This window comes from Gobio gobio (assembly GCF_949357685.1).
Source record: "Gobio gobio genome assembly, chromosome: 24".
NCBI lineage: Eukaryota > Metazoa > Chordata > Actinopteri > Cypriniformes > Gobionidae > Gobio > Gobio gobio.
The window spans coordinates 12,913,986-12,931,031 of NC_137120.1; the positions used below are offsets into that span (position 1 = coordinate 12,913,986).

At 38.5% G+C, this 17,046-nt stretch overlaps 1 protein-coding gene across 2 annotated transcripts in view; it reads right to left on the minus strand.

Annotated features, from left to right (window-relative positions):
- Positions 1 to 17,046, minus strand: part of LOC307120386 (SLAM family member 5-like) — a 62,367-nt gene that overhangs the window by 14,898 nt on the left and 30,423 nt on the right. Inside the window, exon 3 of one of the 2 annotated variants that reach the window (XM_079807406.1) lies at positions 8,573 to 8,667. The gene's annotated coding sequence lies outside the window, so the exon portion shown is untranslated. Of the gene's footprint in view, positions 1 to 8,572; positions 8,670 to 17,046 lie in introns of those variants that run through there. The other variant, XM_079807405.1, reaches the window with a different exon arrangement.

Genomic DNA, 17,046 nt, shown 5'->3' on the forward strand with positions numbered 1-17,046 from the left:
ACCCTTACTTAAACTTAAAACTTTACTTTAAAAAAAACCCTTGTACATATTCCTAGTGTATTGTAGAATATAAAATAAATGTATATAAAGATTTACACTGGCAGCTCAGAGCAGTACAGCAGCATTTAAGTATGTTGAAAGAATAAATGTTGAATGAATAAATGTAAAAATAAAACACTACATAGACTTCACTATAAAATATACAATGATTCTTATTAAAGCTATACTGTATTAGTTTTTCAGTCAAGAGCAGTGAGTGATTTTGTCTTTTGTTGTTGTATTAACATTAAAGGGATAGTTCATTCAAAAATGAAAAGTCTGTCATCGAGAAATGAATACAGGTTTGGAACAATATTAGAGTGAGTAAATAATGACATAATTTTAGAGGTGAACTGTCCCTTTAAGGACAGCGTGTTCACTAGGCTGGGCTGCTGTCAATTTAAGACCTCCTTGCATCTAATATACAGACACACGCAATTTTACTTTCACTTTAGACATAACCGACTGTGTTTATGTTAACCTTGTGTGTATTTGACAGTATTAGCGCAGTAAGAAGACTACTTAGTTCAGTATTCACGTGTTTGACAGGCGTTTAGTGCGCACGCTCGGAAAAGTGCATGTTAAAACCGTGCACGCGAAAGAGCCGGCAAGGCTTTAAAACGCATGCAAATAATGAACTTTCTTGATTATGAATATATATAGTGTTCCGTGAGTATAACTCTACCACTAACGTGTGATGCGAATGTATGTCGCGTTGTTCAGTATTGGGATGGAGGCAAATTATAGAATTTGTAGAAAAATAATGAATTCAATGCAAAACCGAACAAACCGCAATTCACAAGCGCGTATTGAACCGTGAATGCCGTACCGAACGGTTCAATATTATATTGAGAATTGTGGCATCCGTAATATACACTCACCTAAAGGATTATTAGGAACACAATACTAATACTGTGTTTGACCCCCTTTCGCCTTCAGAACTGCCTTAATTCTACGTGGCATTGATTCAACAAGGTGCTGAAAGCATTCTTTAGAAATGTTGGCCCATATTGATAGGATAGCATCTTGCAGTTGATGGAGATTTGTGGGATGCACATCCAGGGCACGAAGCTCCCGTTCCACCACATCCCAAAGATGCTCTATTGGGTTGAGATCTGGTGACTGTGGGGGCCATTTTAGTACAGTGAACTCATTGTCATGTTCGAGAAACCAATTTGAAATGATTCAAGCTTTGTGACATGGCGCATTATCCTGCTGGAAGTAGCCATCAGAGGATGGGTACATGGTGGTCATAAAGGGATGGACATGGTCAGAAACAATGCTCAGGTAGGCCGTGGCATTTAAACGATGCCCAATTGGCACTAAGGGACCTAAAGTGTGCCAAGAAAACATCCCCCACACCATTACAGCACCACCACCAGCCTGCACAGTGGTAACAAGGCATGATGGATCCATGTTCTCATTCTGTTTACGCCAAATTCTGACTCTACCATCTGAATGTCTCAACAGAAATCGAGACTCATCAGACCAGGCAACATTTTTCCAGTCTTCAACTGTCCAATTTTGGTGATCTCGTGCAAATTGTAGCCTCTTTTTCCTATTTGTAGTGGAGATGAGTGGTACCCGGTGGGGTCTTCTGCTGTTGTAGCCCATCCGCCTCAAGATTGTGCGTGTTGTGGCTTCACAAATGGTTTGCTGCATACCTTGGTTGTAACGAGTGGTTATTTCAGACAAAGTTGCTCTTCTATCAGCTTGAATCAGTCGGCCCATTCTCCTCTGACCTCTAGCATCAACAAGGCATTTTCGCCCACAGGACTGCCGCATACTGGATGTTTTTTCTAGCCTGGGAAAACCCAGACAACTTCCGGCAAATTTAGATTTGCTCTGCAAGTAGTCTGGCAAAGAGCCCATTCAAACCCATTTCTAAGCCCTAGAAATCGAGGCACCAATCAGAAACGTTGGGGCGGGCTTTACACAATGACGACAGCGCAGCGACGGTGAATCAGATTCTGTACACTACAAAGATGGATGCAGCAGTGGAACATCACTCGTTCAAAATCAGCTATCGCGGCTGTTTTAAGCGATTTAAACTTTTCCATTCCGTTAAAACCCGAGCAAAGAACAACACTCGAAGCCTTCATATCTAAAAAAGATGTTATCGCGGTCTTACCGACTGGATTCGGCAAAAGTCTGATATACCAGCTTGCTTGTCTTAGCGAGAGCCCTCTGGTAGTGTTAATGTTTCACAAAATTTAGTTTTAAGTCCTTTTCAGGCGAGAATGTTTAAAGCTCAAATCTGTGGTTTATTTGTAAAGAGAGCGCCTTTTTGAAAATTTGATCTGCCGTTTTCGGAGTTGTGAGCTCCAGTGGATCAGCGGCGCTGAATCGCTCAACCCCACCGAGAGGCACCTTTCCTCTGCCAGTTCTTCTGCCGCCTGCCGCTGGCTCTGATGTGAAGATATGATTCGTCTTGTGTAGATCTAACGGCTGATCTTTGCTCTCATTAATCTATAATCCTGACAGATCGTTTTGTCTGAGGGCAAAGTGAAGTTTCATAACTTTATATTTGTAAGCTATTAAACTTTACCGTTGTAGTCTCCTAGCGCTGACTTTCTTTGACTGAATTGCTTTATGTATTGTATAGCTTCTTATACCTTTTACTTATACTTTTCTAATGGATATTGATCACGCATTAAACTAACATTTAACAAAAAGAGACTGGATTTTGTTTTATGTCATATCTCATTTTATTACAGTGATAATCATAGCCTATATTATGCACACATATTACATGTTTTTTTTTTATGTAAACGAAAAGAGGCCGGGTTTTTTTAATATTTCGTTTTGTTATATACATGCATTGAAGATAATATGCATCGCCTGCACTACATTTGTGTGGCTATAATATGTTTAATATTTAAAATATCATTATTTTGTTTTATTGTAGCCTAAAATATACAAATATATACTGAGTGATACTGTCAAGAACGCTGCTTGTCCATTAGCAGAGTACCGGACTAGTGTCCTCCCGTCCTCGGGAGTTCGTTCTCCAGTCTCAGCTGTTTCTCCGTCGCTCTGCATACGTCATCTCCCTCATCGCTCTGATTGGTTTTAGCATTTGAGCGAAGCCCGTTGGTGACGCCCCTTTGGAAATTATTTGTCTATGAAGCTTTGCCAGACCTTTTACTACTGAGAATGGTCTGGTTTTAACCAGGCTATGTTTTCCCCTTTTCACACCCTTCTTTGTAAACCATAGAAATGGTTGTGCGTGAAAATCCCAGTAACTGAGCAGATTGTGAAATATTCAGACAGGCCCGTCTGGCACTAATAACCATGCCACGTTTAAATGCCACGGCCTACCTGAGCATTGTTTTTGACCATGTCCATCCCTTTATGACCACCATGTACCCATCCTCGGATGGCTACTTCCAGCAGGATAATGCACCATGTCACAAAGCTCGAATCATTTCAAATTGGTTTCTCGAACATGACAATGAGTTCACTGTACGAAAATGGCCCCCACAGTCACCAAATCTCAACCCAATAAAGCATCTTTGGGATGTGGTGGAATGGGAGCTTCGTGCCCTGGATGTGCATCCCACAAATCTCCATCAACTGCAAGATGCTATCCTATCAATATGGGCCAGCATTTCTAAAGAATGCTTTCAGCACCTTGTTGAATCAATGCCACGTAGAATAAAGGCAGTTTTGAAGGCGAAAGGGGGTCAAACACAGTATTAGTATGGTGTTCCTAATAATCCTTTAGGTGAGTGTATATGTTCATGGCATCAGACTTTTCTTCTGAAATTGTCAGCGCCGTTCTTGAAAATGAATGAGAAAAATGAATCCATATGACTCACTTCTGCAGTATTACTGTATTAAAAACATTCATATTTTTTGTTCTAATAACATTAGTATTTTATGAGAATTTTTAATCATTTAAAATAGATTTTCGACATGTTTAAGTCACTGTGTGATTAATGTAGACTAAAGGTCAAAATGACAAACATCACACAGGCATGTCGCAAGGGGGGTGCGATGCCCGGGGGTATAGCCTATTAACGGGGGTCTACTGTTGCTATAGTGACGAACAACTTGTTGTTTATGTGTATATTTAAGGAAATATATACAGGTGCTGGTCATTTAATTAGAATATCATCAAAAAGTTGATTTATTTCACTAATTCCATTCAAAAAGTGAAACTTGTATATTATATTAATTAATTACACAGACTGATATATTTCAAATGTTTATTTATTTTAATTTTGATGATTATAACTGACAACTAAGGAAAATCCCAAATTCAGTATCTCAGAAAATTGGAATATTGTGAAAAGGTTCAATATTGAAGACACCTGGTGCCACACTCTAATCAGCTAATTAACGCAAAACACCTGCAAAGGCCTTTAAATGGTCTCTCAGTCTAATTCTGTAGGCTAGACAATCATGGGGAATACTGCTTACTTGACAGTTGTCCAAGAGACAACCATTGACACCTTGCACAAGGAGGGCAAGGCACAAAAGGACATTGCAAAAGAGGCTGGCTGTTCACAGAACTCTGTGTCCAAGCACATTAATAGAGAGGCGAAGGGAAGGAAAATATGTGGTAGAAAAAAGTGTACAAGCAATAGGGATAACCGCACCCTGGAGAGGATTGTGAAACAAAACCCATTCAAAAATGTGGGGCAGATTCATAAAGAGTGGACTGCAGCTGGAGTCAGTACTAAAAGAACCACTACGCACAGACGTATGCAAGACATGGGTTTCAGCTGTCGCATTCCTTGTGTCAAGCCACTCTTGAACAACAGACAGCGTCAGAAGCGTCTCGCCTGGGCTAAAGACAAAAAGGACTGGACTGCTGTTGAGTGGTCCAAAGTTATGTTCTCTGATGAAAGTAAATTTAGCATTTTCTTTGGAAATCAGGGTCCCAGAGTCTGGAGGAAGAGAGGAGAGGCACACAATTCACGTTGCTTGAGGTCCAGTGTAAAGTTTCCACAGTCAGTGATGGTTTGGGGTGCCATGTCATCTGCTGGTGTTGGTCCACTGTGTTTTCTGAGGTCCAAGGTCAATGCAGCTGTGTACCAGGAAGTTTTAGAGCACTTCATGCTTCTTGCTGCTGACCAACTTTATGGAGATGCAGATTTCATTTTCCAACAGGACTTGCCACCTGCACACAGTGCCAAAGCAACCAGTACCTGGTTTAAGGACCATGGTATCCCTGTTCTTAAAGGGGTGGTAAAACACATTCTTTTGAAGGCTTGACTGTGTTTGTGGGGTGCACTGTTCATGCTTCGTTTAAAAAAAAAAATCATTATTTTTCATATATTTGACCTTTATTCTACTCTGCTCTGTCCCTCCTTGTAAAACAGTCTGATGCTTTCCGGGTTGTATGAAGCCAGTCCCTCAAAAATACGCAATGGGCTCAGATTGGTTAGCTGTCCCAGTGTGTTGTGATTCGCTAACCACCTAGTGCACATTTGTCGGAAACGTCACGCCTCTTCCCTTCACCGGAGGCTGTGCTTTGGCAGTATTAGAAACAATGGCGTCAATAAAACCATATGAGCCCGAATCAGACCCAGAACATTTTAGTGAAGATGATCGAGCAGAACCTGTTCATTCCTCAAGAGTAAAGACTGCAGGTCTATAGTGATCGCTACTGAATGGCACTGTTACTTTTGTATTTTTAGAACGATTATAGCCAAATATCTGTCGCAAGAACTAACCCAAAACGAACACTAAGCACTGGCTTTACTAGTAAGTTAGCCAAATCACACACAGAACCATGTTTAGCAAGCCTGTAGATAAACAATACATAAAAGCTCTAATCAAAGAATCATTTACACTAATGCCAAGTTCGCTGTAGAGATTTTAACGTTAGTGTTTGTAACGTTAGGTGTTCGTCGGATAACATTAAGTATGAATGAGCATTTAACAGACTGGTTTGCAGAACAGCATTGTCATCTGTTTACTTCCTTGCTACAACCTATTACAGGAAAACACATCGATGAAATATAAATCAGACTTACAGGTTGTGGCCCGTAAACAGCTTCTGTTTGTAAATCCAGCTTTCAGGACAAGCCGTTGTGCATATCCTGAATTGAACTCGCGAAAATGGTGGAAGTTTTCCTCCGTGAAATGTGCAGCGCGCGCGTCGTGCATCCACGCACTGGCAGTGTTTGTCTCACGCAGCTGACGTTGTTCAAATCCGGCATTGAACTCGCGAAGTTTGCGGAAGTTTTCCTCCGTGGATGTGCTGCGGGAGCCCCGCGCGCGCCTGTTCCCCTCCGTCTCAAACACACACGTGCATATAACATGCTGTATGTTAAACGCTCTGCAACGCACCCCCGTCCCACAAGGAAGGCTGAACAAAGCAAGTACCCCAGACCTGAAATCCGGATGAAAATAACAGCGTTTCCTTGGCATCGCGGCAACAACACTCCAGCCTAACTATACCACAACAGTGCCGTGATACAAAATGGCCTCACCCCCCCTTATTTAATATTCTCGGAGGAGGGGTTTACGTAAATATTGAGCCTGGTGATGTCACCAACCCTGAAGGAATGTCTGTAGTCGCCTGCTGGCCGTTTGCTGTAGTCCTTAGAAACTGATTTCTTTAAAAGCAAATATCTCCCTTTGCTTTAAACTTTGAACGTTGTAACTTTGCAGATGTTGTTTATGCTCAAGCAGCAACATTACACGCTAGCTAAAGTTAGAATAGTGAAATCGTGGTTTACCACCCCTTTAATTGGCCAGCAAACTCGCCTGACCTTAACCCCATAGAAAATCTATGGGGTATTGTGAAGAGGAAGATGCGATATGCCAGACCCAACAATGCAGAAGAGCTGAAGACCACTATCAGAGCAACCTGGGCTCTCATAACACCTGAGCAGCGCCACAGACTGACCGACTCCATGCCAAGCCGCATTGCTGCAGTAATTCAGACAAAAGGAGCTCCAACTAAATATTGAGTGCTGTACATGCTCATACTTTTCATGTTCATACTTTTCAGTTGGCCAAGATTTCTAAAAATCCTTTCTTTGTATTGGTCTTAAGTAATATTCTAATTTTATGAGATACTGAATTTGGGATTTTCCTTAGTTGTCAGTTATAATCATCAAAATTAAAAGAAATAAACATTTGAAATATATCAGTCTGTGTGTAATGAAGGAATATAATATACAAGTTTCACTTTTTGAATGGAATTAGTGAAATAAATACAATTTTTGATGATATTCTAATTATATGACCAGCACCTGTATATATTATATTTCTTATAATAAGGCCCGAATTGATTAATGTACACCTTTTGCACTAAATAGATTTAAATAATAATAAAACTACAACTAGTTTGGTCATTAATAACCAACAAACTTATTTTAGATTCTTAGTTCATGTTCATGTTTGTTCTCTAGATGTGACAGATGAAGTGGAGTCAGTGTCAGTGATGGAAGGAGATTCTGCCACTCTATACACTGGTGTCACTGAAGTAAAGAAATATTTGAGGATACGGTGGACTTTTGGAAGCATTCAAATAGCTCAAATCAGCCGACACACGCAAACCAGCTCTACGTTTGATGGTCCTGGTGGGAGATTCAGAGACTAAAGCCGGATCAAACCGGATCTCTGACCATCACAAACACCAGAACCACAGTCTCTGGACTTTATGATCTATCACTTACCAGAGGAGAGACCACATACAAGAGAGTCAATATCACAGTCTCTGGACTTTATGATCTATCACTTACCAGAGGAGAGACCACATACAAGAGAGTCAATATCAAAGTCTCTGGTGAGTAGAGAATGTGTAAATTGGCTTCACTATTCACACATTTAAACCAAACGTAACCAAACAGATCTCAGGCCCCAATGACGACCATAGTAAAAAAAAATACTATGGTAATGAATGGGGCTTAGGATCTGCTTGGTTACAAACATTTAATAAAGATATTCTATAATGATATTATGTAGTGCCTGAAATTAGTCCCCAGCACGGTCTCTGTGCAAGCAGGTTGTCACGTTGGTTATGTAGACGGAAGTTAGCCTATTTTCAGGCGCTGAGTAATATAATTGCGCCGCTGCACTCATGGTATGGCAACAAAGTTCCTTGATTATGAGAGGAATGAGAGTATAGTTCCTAGCCATATCGGCCTAGAAAATCACAACTTTACATTTTCCGTTGGCCTTAGTACACGATGTAACTACAGAAGAGTCAAGTTTTGAATAGGAAAAATATTTTTTGAGCAAGATGCTAACAGTCTAATCAGATTCAATGATCTATGCTAAGCTTTGCTAAAAGTGCTACCACCAGACCCGGAGATCGGCTGAATGGATTTGAAAATGGTAAAACTCAACTGTTCAACTCTAGGGGAATTGGAAAATGAGCCTATTTTTTTAAAAAGTGACGTGTTCCTTAAAACAGTACAGCTAATGTTATTTGGCTAAGCAAGGAAAGCGTGCATGTTCCAATGGATGCTTGAGCTCACAATTACCCACAAATCCTGCACCTATAAGTCTGTTTGAAAGAGACCTAAATGCACAATTCTGATTCAGTGCTCTTTTTTTCAGACTGTACCTGCTGTTGTGATACTTTTGAAGCTGTGATCCGATTGGTCATCACTGCAGTGGTGGGCGTGGCTGTTGTTGCTGTGCTGGTTTATGACATCAGATCTACAAGAAGTGAAGAACATTGAAGAGACGTCAGCATCAGACACATAGAGTGAAATCAGACCAATGGTTTGAGTTTACAAGAAGGTGGAGATCAGATATTCTTGCTGAAGGTGTCTGTTTAATCCACAAAAGGCAAAACATACATTAATGCTTGCAATGTTTGCACTCATTGGCTATTTATTGATCAAATCGGCACAGAATGAGGTTCACTAATCAATTTTGTAACTAACATAAAAAAATTATGAAAACACAAATGATGGCAAGAATGATATCATACGTAGTTTTGTTGGACCCTTAAAATAAATTTTCAAAGTTAACTACATGACATGAACATCATTTGTCTCTTTAAACTAGAGGCACACAGTTTCAATCGGGCAAATAAGTTGCACAAGCACATATAGCTCAACACATCAAAACGTCTCATGTCCCAAATTTGACCCAAAATTGACCCTTCGTTAAACCCTGCCCTCCTTAGTTACTGTTGCTAGGCCTGACAAGCTTCTTTTTTTTGGTGAACAGGTGAAATATCTTAGAGAGCAAGACAAAAGGGACTGCAGTATGCATTCGAGGGATATATCCATTACATAATATGTAACCGAATAATTTAATCAAAATTGAAGCTAAAGCCTATTGGTCCCAGCGCAAGCAGCAGCCGCTTCATAGGCTGACCATTCAAATGTGAAACACAAATTGAGGAACAGCTATGTTCATGCACAGCAGGGTAAATGAAATTAGAAAATAATCGAATAAATATAAAATCAAACAGCTTATCCATAAATCTTGTGGAATAAACACAAGACATTAGCCTGACCACTTTGCAATGATAACATTCTACCGCTTATATTATATATATATACAGGGAGTGCAGAATTATTAGGCACGTTGATTTTCTGATCATATTTTTTTTCCAGGCACATTTGACCAATTCCAAACCACAGTAATCCTAATAACTAGTATTGATTTAGTATTTAATAATGTATAAGTGATATATAATTGTTCATGAAGGCTGGAAATGAAAAACACCTTATATTCAGGTGTGCAGAATTATTAGGCATGTTTTCTTTTACAGATAAATTGAGCCAAAAAAGAGATTTGACTCAGACTGAAAAGTCAAAAAGTATTAAATGCCCATGAGAAGGATGCAATACTAATGCAATACTAGACATTGCAGTTAAGGCGTGACCATTGGACAGTGAAATGGAAGCTTTAGCATAAGTTCTGCCGGGAAGACTTAATTGTCATGTCACTTTAATTTTATCTATCCAATCACATGCTAAATACCTGGGTATAAAAGATCGGTACTTACGCATGTTTGAGTTCGCAGATGCTGACGCTCCAATTCACTTGACGATCCGGGCGTTCCGTAGTGGTCGATCGCTGGTCCTACGATAACTAATAATGTGTTTACAGTGGCGTTCTAAGTCCATGTCAGCCTTTCATTCTGTTCAATGAGTTACCGCAGTAACAGACGCGAGTGCTTCACTAACAAGAGCAAGTCTCACGTCAGACTCAGATCAATCGCTTCATGAGGACTATCTGGGCATGTTATCAAAGACACGGCTGTGGTTTTCATCACCATTCTGACGACATCACTACATCAGCATTTATCACAGTGATATGCATATGGTTATGCATTCCGATGCCGATTGGGTGTAGTATATTACTCTTTTTCAACTTTGTCGCAAGCATGTCTGCATAGAGCACACACATGCATCGTGTGAGACGCGCACAGGTGTTTGCCGGTCTGCTCGTGCAACGTGATCTCTCGTTGTGACTCGTTTGTGCCCATAGTGCTCGTAAATGATTCGCATGACACCGGTTACCGCTATAGATAGTATTTTGTTATAAAACTGAAACAGAACAGATATGCACAGCATATTTTGACTCTATCATTCTCCCTACGAATGCAAGGAAAATTAACACGGGTTTTAAAGCAACATGTCATGCACCCATTTAATCGGGGCTTCATGTTGAACTGAAGTTAAGCTGAAATCGCGATTGGGTTCAGTGTTATCAGATCACTAAAATTGAATTTAAAAACTATGCTGAGCAAATAAGCATATTTAGGTACAGCACCGATATCAGTGCTTTGATCCGGTCCCAGCAAACACAAAACGTTTTTACAACGTTTCACAACGTTGTATTTTGGTTGCAATTAGGTAATGTTGCAGTACAACGTTTTAAAGACGTTTTAAAAACGTTTTTTAAATAGAAAAATAATGTAACCAAAATAAAACGTTTCAAAAACGTTGTAAAAATACCAACCTGGTACGTTTTCTTTAAGTAGTCAAAAAAACGTAAATATTACGTTTGTCTACTACCAAGCTACAACTTTTGTTAGACGTTTTATTCTGGTGTTAAAATAACGTAATCTGCACGTTGGAATAGGACGTTTAAAAAACGTCATGACAGTACCAAAATACAACCAGATGCCAAACCTCCAATGATAGGCTACTTTCTGTTTGTGTAAAAATATCAGTAACATTTTACCATTGAGGCGATTCAGTGACTGAGTGAGACTGATTTATGCAGCTGAGCATTCGATATCAAAAGGACTTAAAGGTAGCCTAATATGTGAATGCTTACTTTCAGTGGTCTCTGCTCATTTAACTGATAGCAATTAGAATAATCCAATCGATTATTGTTGTTTCATAGCTCATCACGAGCCTGGCGCGTGGATCAAACAGCTCATAGAGTGTAAAAATGAGCCCGACCACACGAAAATGCGTATAAATATTACTATATACGCACGAACTAGGCTGTGATGATGTAGGGCTAGGCTGCACTATCCAATTAAACAACGTTATCAACTTTCGGGACATTTTCTACTCCATCAGTAAGCCTATGTGATGTTTTAATTCTTGAAACGCTGTGTAATTGACATATGACGTGTTTAATGGGCGTGCGTGTTGAACATCCGAGTCGCTTTTAAACTGGAGCGGTGGGAGTTACCATGGAAACGGGGCGACACAGTGAAACAGCAAGACTCCGCCTGCGTCCTGTCACTGTTGTTTTCACTGATTTCAGGTAAGTTTAATCCCTAAAATTACACATATAATGTTAAACTACACATATAATACATACAACTGTTCCGTTGTTATGTTGAATATTTAATTTATAGAAATGGTTTAACGTTAGTGTCTTCGGAAAAAATCCGTTAGCCGTTAGGCTAACTTTATGAAAGGTAACGTTAACTTAGGCTAATGTAACTAGCCTTGAGCTCTTGTTTATGAAAGTTTGGGGTTTTAATCACATATTATGTGAAGATAAGAGGGCTTGATAGTTTTGTTAACGTTTTGCTGGCAATTTGTCAATGGATGAATGGAAGTAACGTTAATCTAATTATTTAACCTAAAAGTTTGCACTGTAAAGTTAATCGGTGACGTCACTCACAAGGAGCGTGACAATGAGCTGAAACTATTTCAAACACCTTTTTTCTTTTATCTTACATGGTTTTCCATCAATTATTATTATTACGTATATATCTCCATGCATCTGTAAAACCTCAAAACATAAATTCTGATATCTAAAGATATTATATATTGTATCCTGTATATTCTTACTTTTTTCAGCATTTTAACCACGTGCTCTAGTTTATTTATTTCTAATAAACCTGACATTGTATACCACATATTGTTGGCTCTGTGACAAATTGTTTATGTTTCTAGATTCTGATGGATGTGCAGAGAACATCTCTAAGGTACTATGAACCATCTGACTTGTAAGTAAAACCTCAAACATTCCTGTGTGTATATGATACAACAAATGTTGATAGTTCTTGTAAATTAAATGGTAAAATGTTCATGAAGTGACTCTGAGAGCAGCTCTGCAGATAAAGTTAATGTATAGAGAGACAGCAGACACTGAAATCATTGCAAGCGTCACACACGCTTTAGTTTGCGTAGTAGTCGAAACTGCAGCGCTCATTCACACAGACATGGCAGAACATAAAGACTTCAGATTTCATTAGCAGTTTTTTTAGCTTTAATATTCACAGACACTAGTCTGTATCGGTATCTGATTCATTGTACCGCCCTACTTTTAATTTATTAATTCAAAAATTGCCAAATTCTGTGGCGTTCCGCTTTATACAGTAAATTGTGACTGGATTCTGTGGTTTCATGCATGTTTTTGCATCACGGAAATCATATGACTCTACGTGGTATTTGCAGTATTAAAGAGATTTAGTTTTGAGAGTTATTTATTGTTGTTATAAATTTGTTACCATTAGTATAAGAAGGGTATGAATGACTAAAAGACTAAATTTCAGTCCGGCAGAATTCTCTGCACACTTTAACACAGAGGCCAAATGAGCATTTTGAATGTAAGAACCTCACATTATATTTATAACAATCCTTGTTGATATTTGAATTGTATTTCAGGGCAGTTTGTGAAGACAGATAAACAAGAGATGTTGTGACAGCCTGGACAGAAGTCGGTTCCAGATCCACCTTCCACACCAGATTTCTCTCTCATATGGATTGCTGTCTGCTGTCATATTATATGTTCTCTGCAGAATTAGGTGCATGCAGATATTACTCAGGAACATGACTAAACTTTGTTTGCTATAATACATCTATTTAGTGCACCAGTGTGAAACATACTTCCCCCCACATTTGCTGTATATCTATATCTTTGTCATAGTATTCTTTCAGTGGTTAAGGGGATTTTACATGACGGGGTCAACGTTAGTAAATGCAATGATCTCTGTGAAATGAAGCGTCAGATTTCTGGTGTTGTGCCGAAATCTGACCTACCAAATTATGTGACCCTAGTTGACTGTTACAACTAAACCCATCCCTAATCCTAACCTTATAACTAGGGTCACAGAATTCAGCACTATAACAGAATGAATCTGCATTGAATTAATGGTTTACTTACTAACTCACTCATTAAGACAGCCCCTTGCTGTCACCTACTGGCATAACAATGTAACCTGCTACGGAAGCGCTGAAAAACAACTAAAACACAGACTGTTTCTCAAAATCAAGTATGCAAATATTATAAAATATTATTTATTGAACAATAATAGCCATTATAAACTTTACATATGTAATGTATATTAATTGATAAGTTATAAATTGTATTTTAATTATTATAACAATTGCAATAAAATAATTTGTAACTAGTTAGAGAAAATGTACATTTTACAGATGAGTTTTTTTCTGTTATAATATCTGTGCACTGACATTTCTTGGATTTTTCTATTTGTTAATGTTCTTATTTAAATTTGCTGTACTTTATTTGTACCATTTTGTTTTATCGGCGTAGTTTTATTTATCTGTTAAGAATTTTCTGTTATTATTAATGAGGGCGCTAATTGTAGTCTTTGAAAAAAATCTCAAGGTCCTTGAAAGTACTGGAATTTAATTATACATTATCTCTACAAACAATGACAAAGGTGTTATCATTTAACACTTTTGTTGTTGTTCCAAACTTGTGTGACTTTGTTAGACTTTAAAGTTAATGTTTCTGACCTTATTCACCATTCACTTTCTTTGGTTCAAAAAAAGTGAATGGTGAATAAGGAACATTATGCTTATCTCCTGACTAAGGTTAACATTAACACCTCCATTTGTTCAACAGTGGAAAGAAAGTCATACAGGTTTACATTGGATTTACGCAGGGATGAGTAAATGACAGATTTTTCTTTTTTGTGAACGACCTAATCATATTTCTTATATTGTGTGAATAAATACAATGAGTGACTATTTGTGTATAGTATAAATTATTAGTACTACATATGTTAATGTAGTTTTATAAAATGGGCAACAACCAGAGGTCCGCCCTACAGGTAAGGTGAAATGTAAAAAGTGTTAGTAATGCGCTGAATATTCAGATGTACAGAAATATCGTAACCTGTGACTAGCCTATGACGAATTATAAAGAGATCTATAAATACCACTTAATCTATTTCTCTTACTGTAGTTATATTGTTTTATATTAAAGTCATTTTTCAAACATAACAGTAAAAACATTTTGATTACATGTGTGAAGTGAAGAACAGTTTGGACGTGATAAATACGTTTCTGCAACGTTGAAAGGAGACGTGGTAACGTGATAAATACGTTTCTGCAACGTTGAAAGGAGACGTGGTAACGTGATAAAAACGTTATAAATACGTTTCTGCAACGTTGTGAAAAAACGTTTTTATAACGTGAAAAAAACCCGCCATCTTGTCGTATTAAATACGTAGGATAAAAACGTTATCACGACCTTTTCACAACGTGAAAAAAAAGTTTTTACAACGTTGCTGTGTTTGCTGGGGTCTGATTCAATGGCGTTAGATTCATCTTCCAAGTGTTGTGAGTTCGTCACATATGCAATTTAACTGTCACAACAAAGTTTCAAGCTTGAAGTGTTGGCTGTCATCCAGCAGAGTACATATTTTGCTCAAACATACGGGGCACCAAGCGTTGGACTGGCTTCCTTTCGTGATTCGATATGGCTTCCTTCCCTATGAGGAAGATCTATAGCGTTCTGTGCTCATATAAAGGTGCTGTTTTATGTTCAATCTTCAGGTGCTACATGGAAAGCCTAATGAAATACTCATCCACCTATTCAAAGAAAATACATCTAAAATTAATTTTCCAGAAATTAAACAAAAGTGTGCTTTGATGAACACAGAAAAACACATTTTGATGGTGAGAACAAGAAAATATATGTAATTATTCGCTGAATGGAAACATTTCGTTTTTTATACGTATTGTTGAAGGTTAACAATGTTTGCAAGATAAATTAGTTTAAATTATCTCCTTGATACATTCTTTGCATTATGATACTTTTTGATGTTGTGATGGTAATGACGTTTTGCAGTGCCAGTTGGCAAATAGTTATCAAATACTCAAATTACATTTAAGCTCAGTTGTGGCCTTATATCTTTACATCAAAGCATGTAAACATTGTCTTGACATAATTTTAACAAAATTCAACCAAATTTCATTCATCAAAATGTAAGATGGCAAAATAGCCCCCAATTGAAGAATCACCCTTATATTTCTAGAAACTTAGAATTTGGTGTTATGTCTCCCTTGGTCTTCCGTGCTAGGACGCCATGGCTACATTCATGAATAAAACAAATGTGTATCTCGCTTGTACTCTCAGCATCATATGTTGGGTAAGGTTTGCTTACAAAACAAGGTTGACTTGATATTCGATAGCAGTTCTAATTTAATTCCTTACTCAATCCGACCTGTTAACATAAGATTGCATCGCACAGCATCTAAATGGCAGCACGGGAATACAATTATTCAAATCTTTCATGAATATAGTGAGCAGAGTGCACTCCTTTATAAATGCATGAAACTGCCAAATGCTTCAGTTCAGATAAACTCAGTGGAAACCGCTGTGGTCAATCTGACTACACCGAATCATGATCTATTGGATGTTCTACTATTCGTTGGTCAAACGTATGCACTGGAAGGCAGAATTAGCGGTGAACAAGCTCTGAACCATTCAATCCTGATTGTGTGTTTTCTGTTTTGTGTAATGGACATTACATTTATGCATTTGGCGGACGCTTTTGTCCGGGCACCTTGAGTTGCATTCAGGGTGCACATTTGGCGTTTTCGGGTCTTGCTTTTCCTGGGAATCGGGCCCGCGGCTCGGCGTTGCTGGTGCCATGCTCTACTGTTTGAGCTACAGAAAAGACATGCCTGTGATCAGTTACACTCGAACTGAATTCTATTGTGACTAAAACAATATACAGGGGAGTAAATATAGCATTGACTGTTGCACAGTCTGCATATGCGTATTGATTTCTGGCTGCGCCGCAAACAGCGAGTTCTCTCGCAGTAAGTTTTTCTCTTCACTAAAGTTGGCACACACGGTGCGCTTATAGACATTGTGATTTGTTGCTTTTCAGACTGCGATCCTGATGCCACCCTGGGGGATCTCAGTGCATTTACAGCAGGCTGTATGTTAATCAGACGCACGAAGAAGTGTCTGGAGTTTTACATCAACTAATTCACTAAATTATCATGGCGTTGGGGAACATGTCAAACTAATTATTAAAGACATCAGATTTTATTCTAGGAATTTTTAGGATTGCGATATTGTCTCATACTGCCAAACGTGGCTAAAATCACACAGTATTATCCTGGCTTAGGTATCAAATGAAGATTTCGCTTCGATCTCTTTCTAAGGTTCGGTAGCGGTGTCGGTTCCTATATAGCTAGTTATGGTTTTATTAGCTAGTAAAGCTTAAACATATAAAACATTATTTTTCCTTTTGCAAGGGCGTCGTCCGGTGTTCTCAATCACATGCGCATGTTATGTATTTGTCATGCTGTTCTGGTTTATTTTCTTTTGGGGGTTCTCTCAGCAGGTTGACGGTTAGATGGTGTTCTATCAAGATGTGAGCGGGAGCTACGCCCAGGG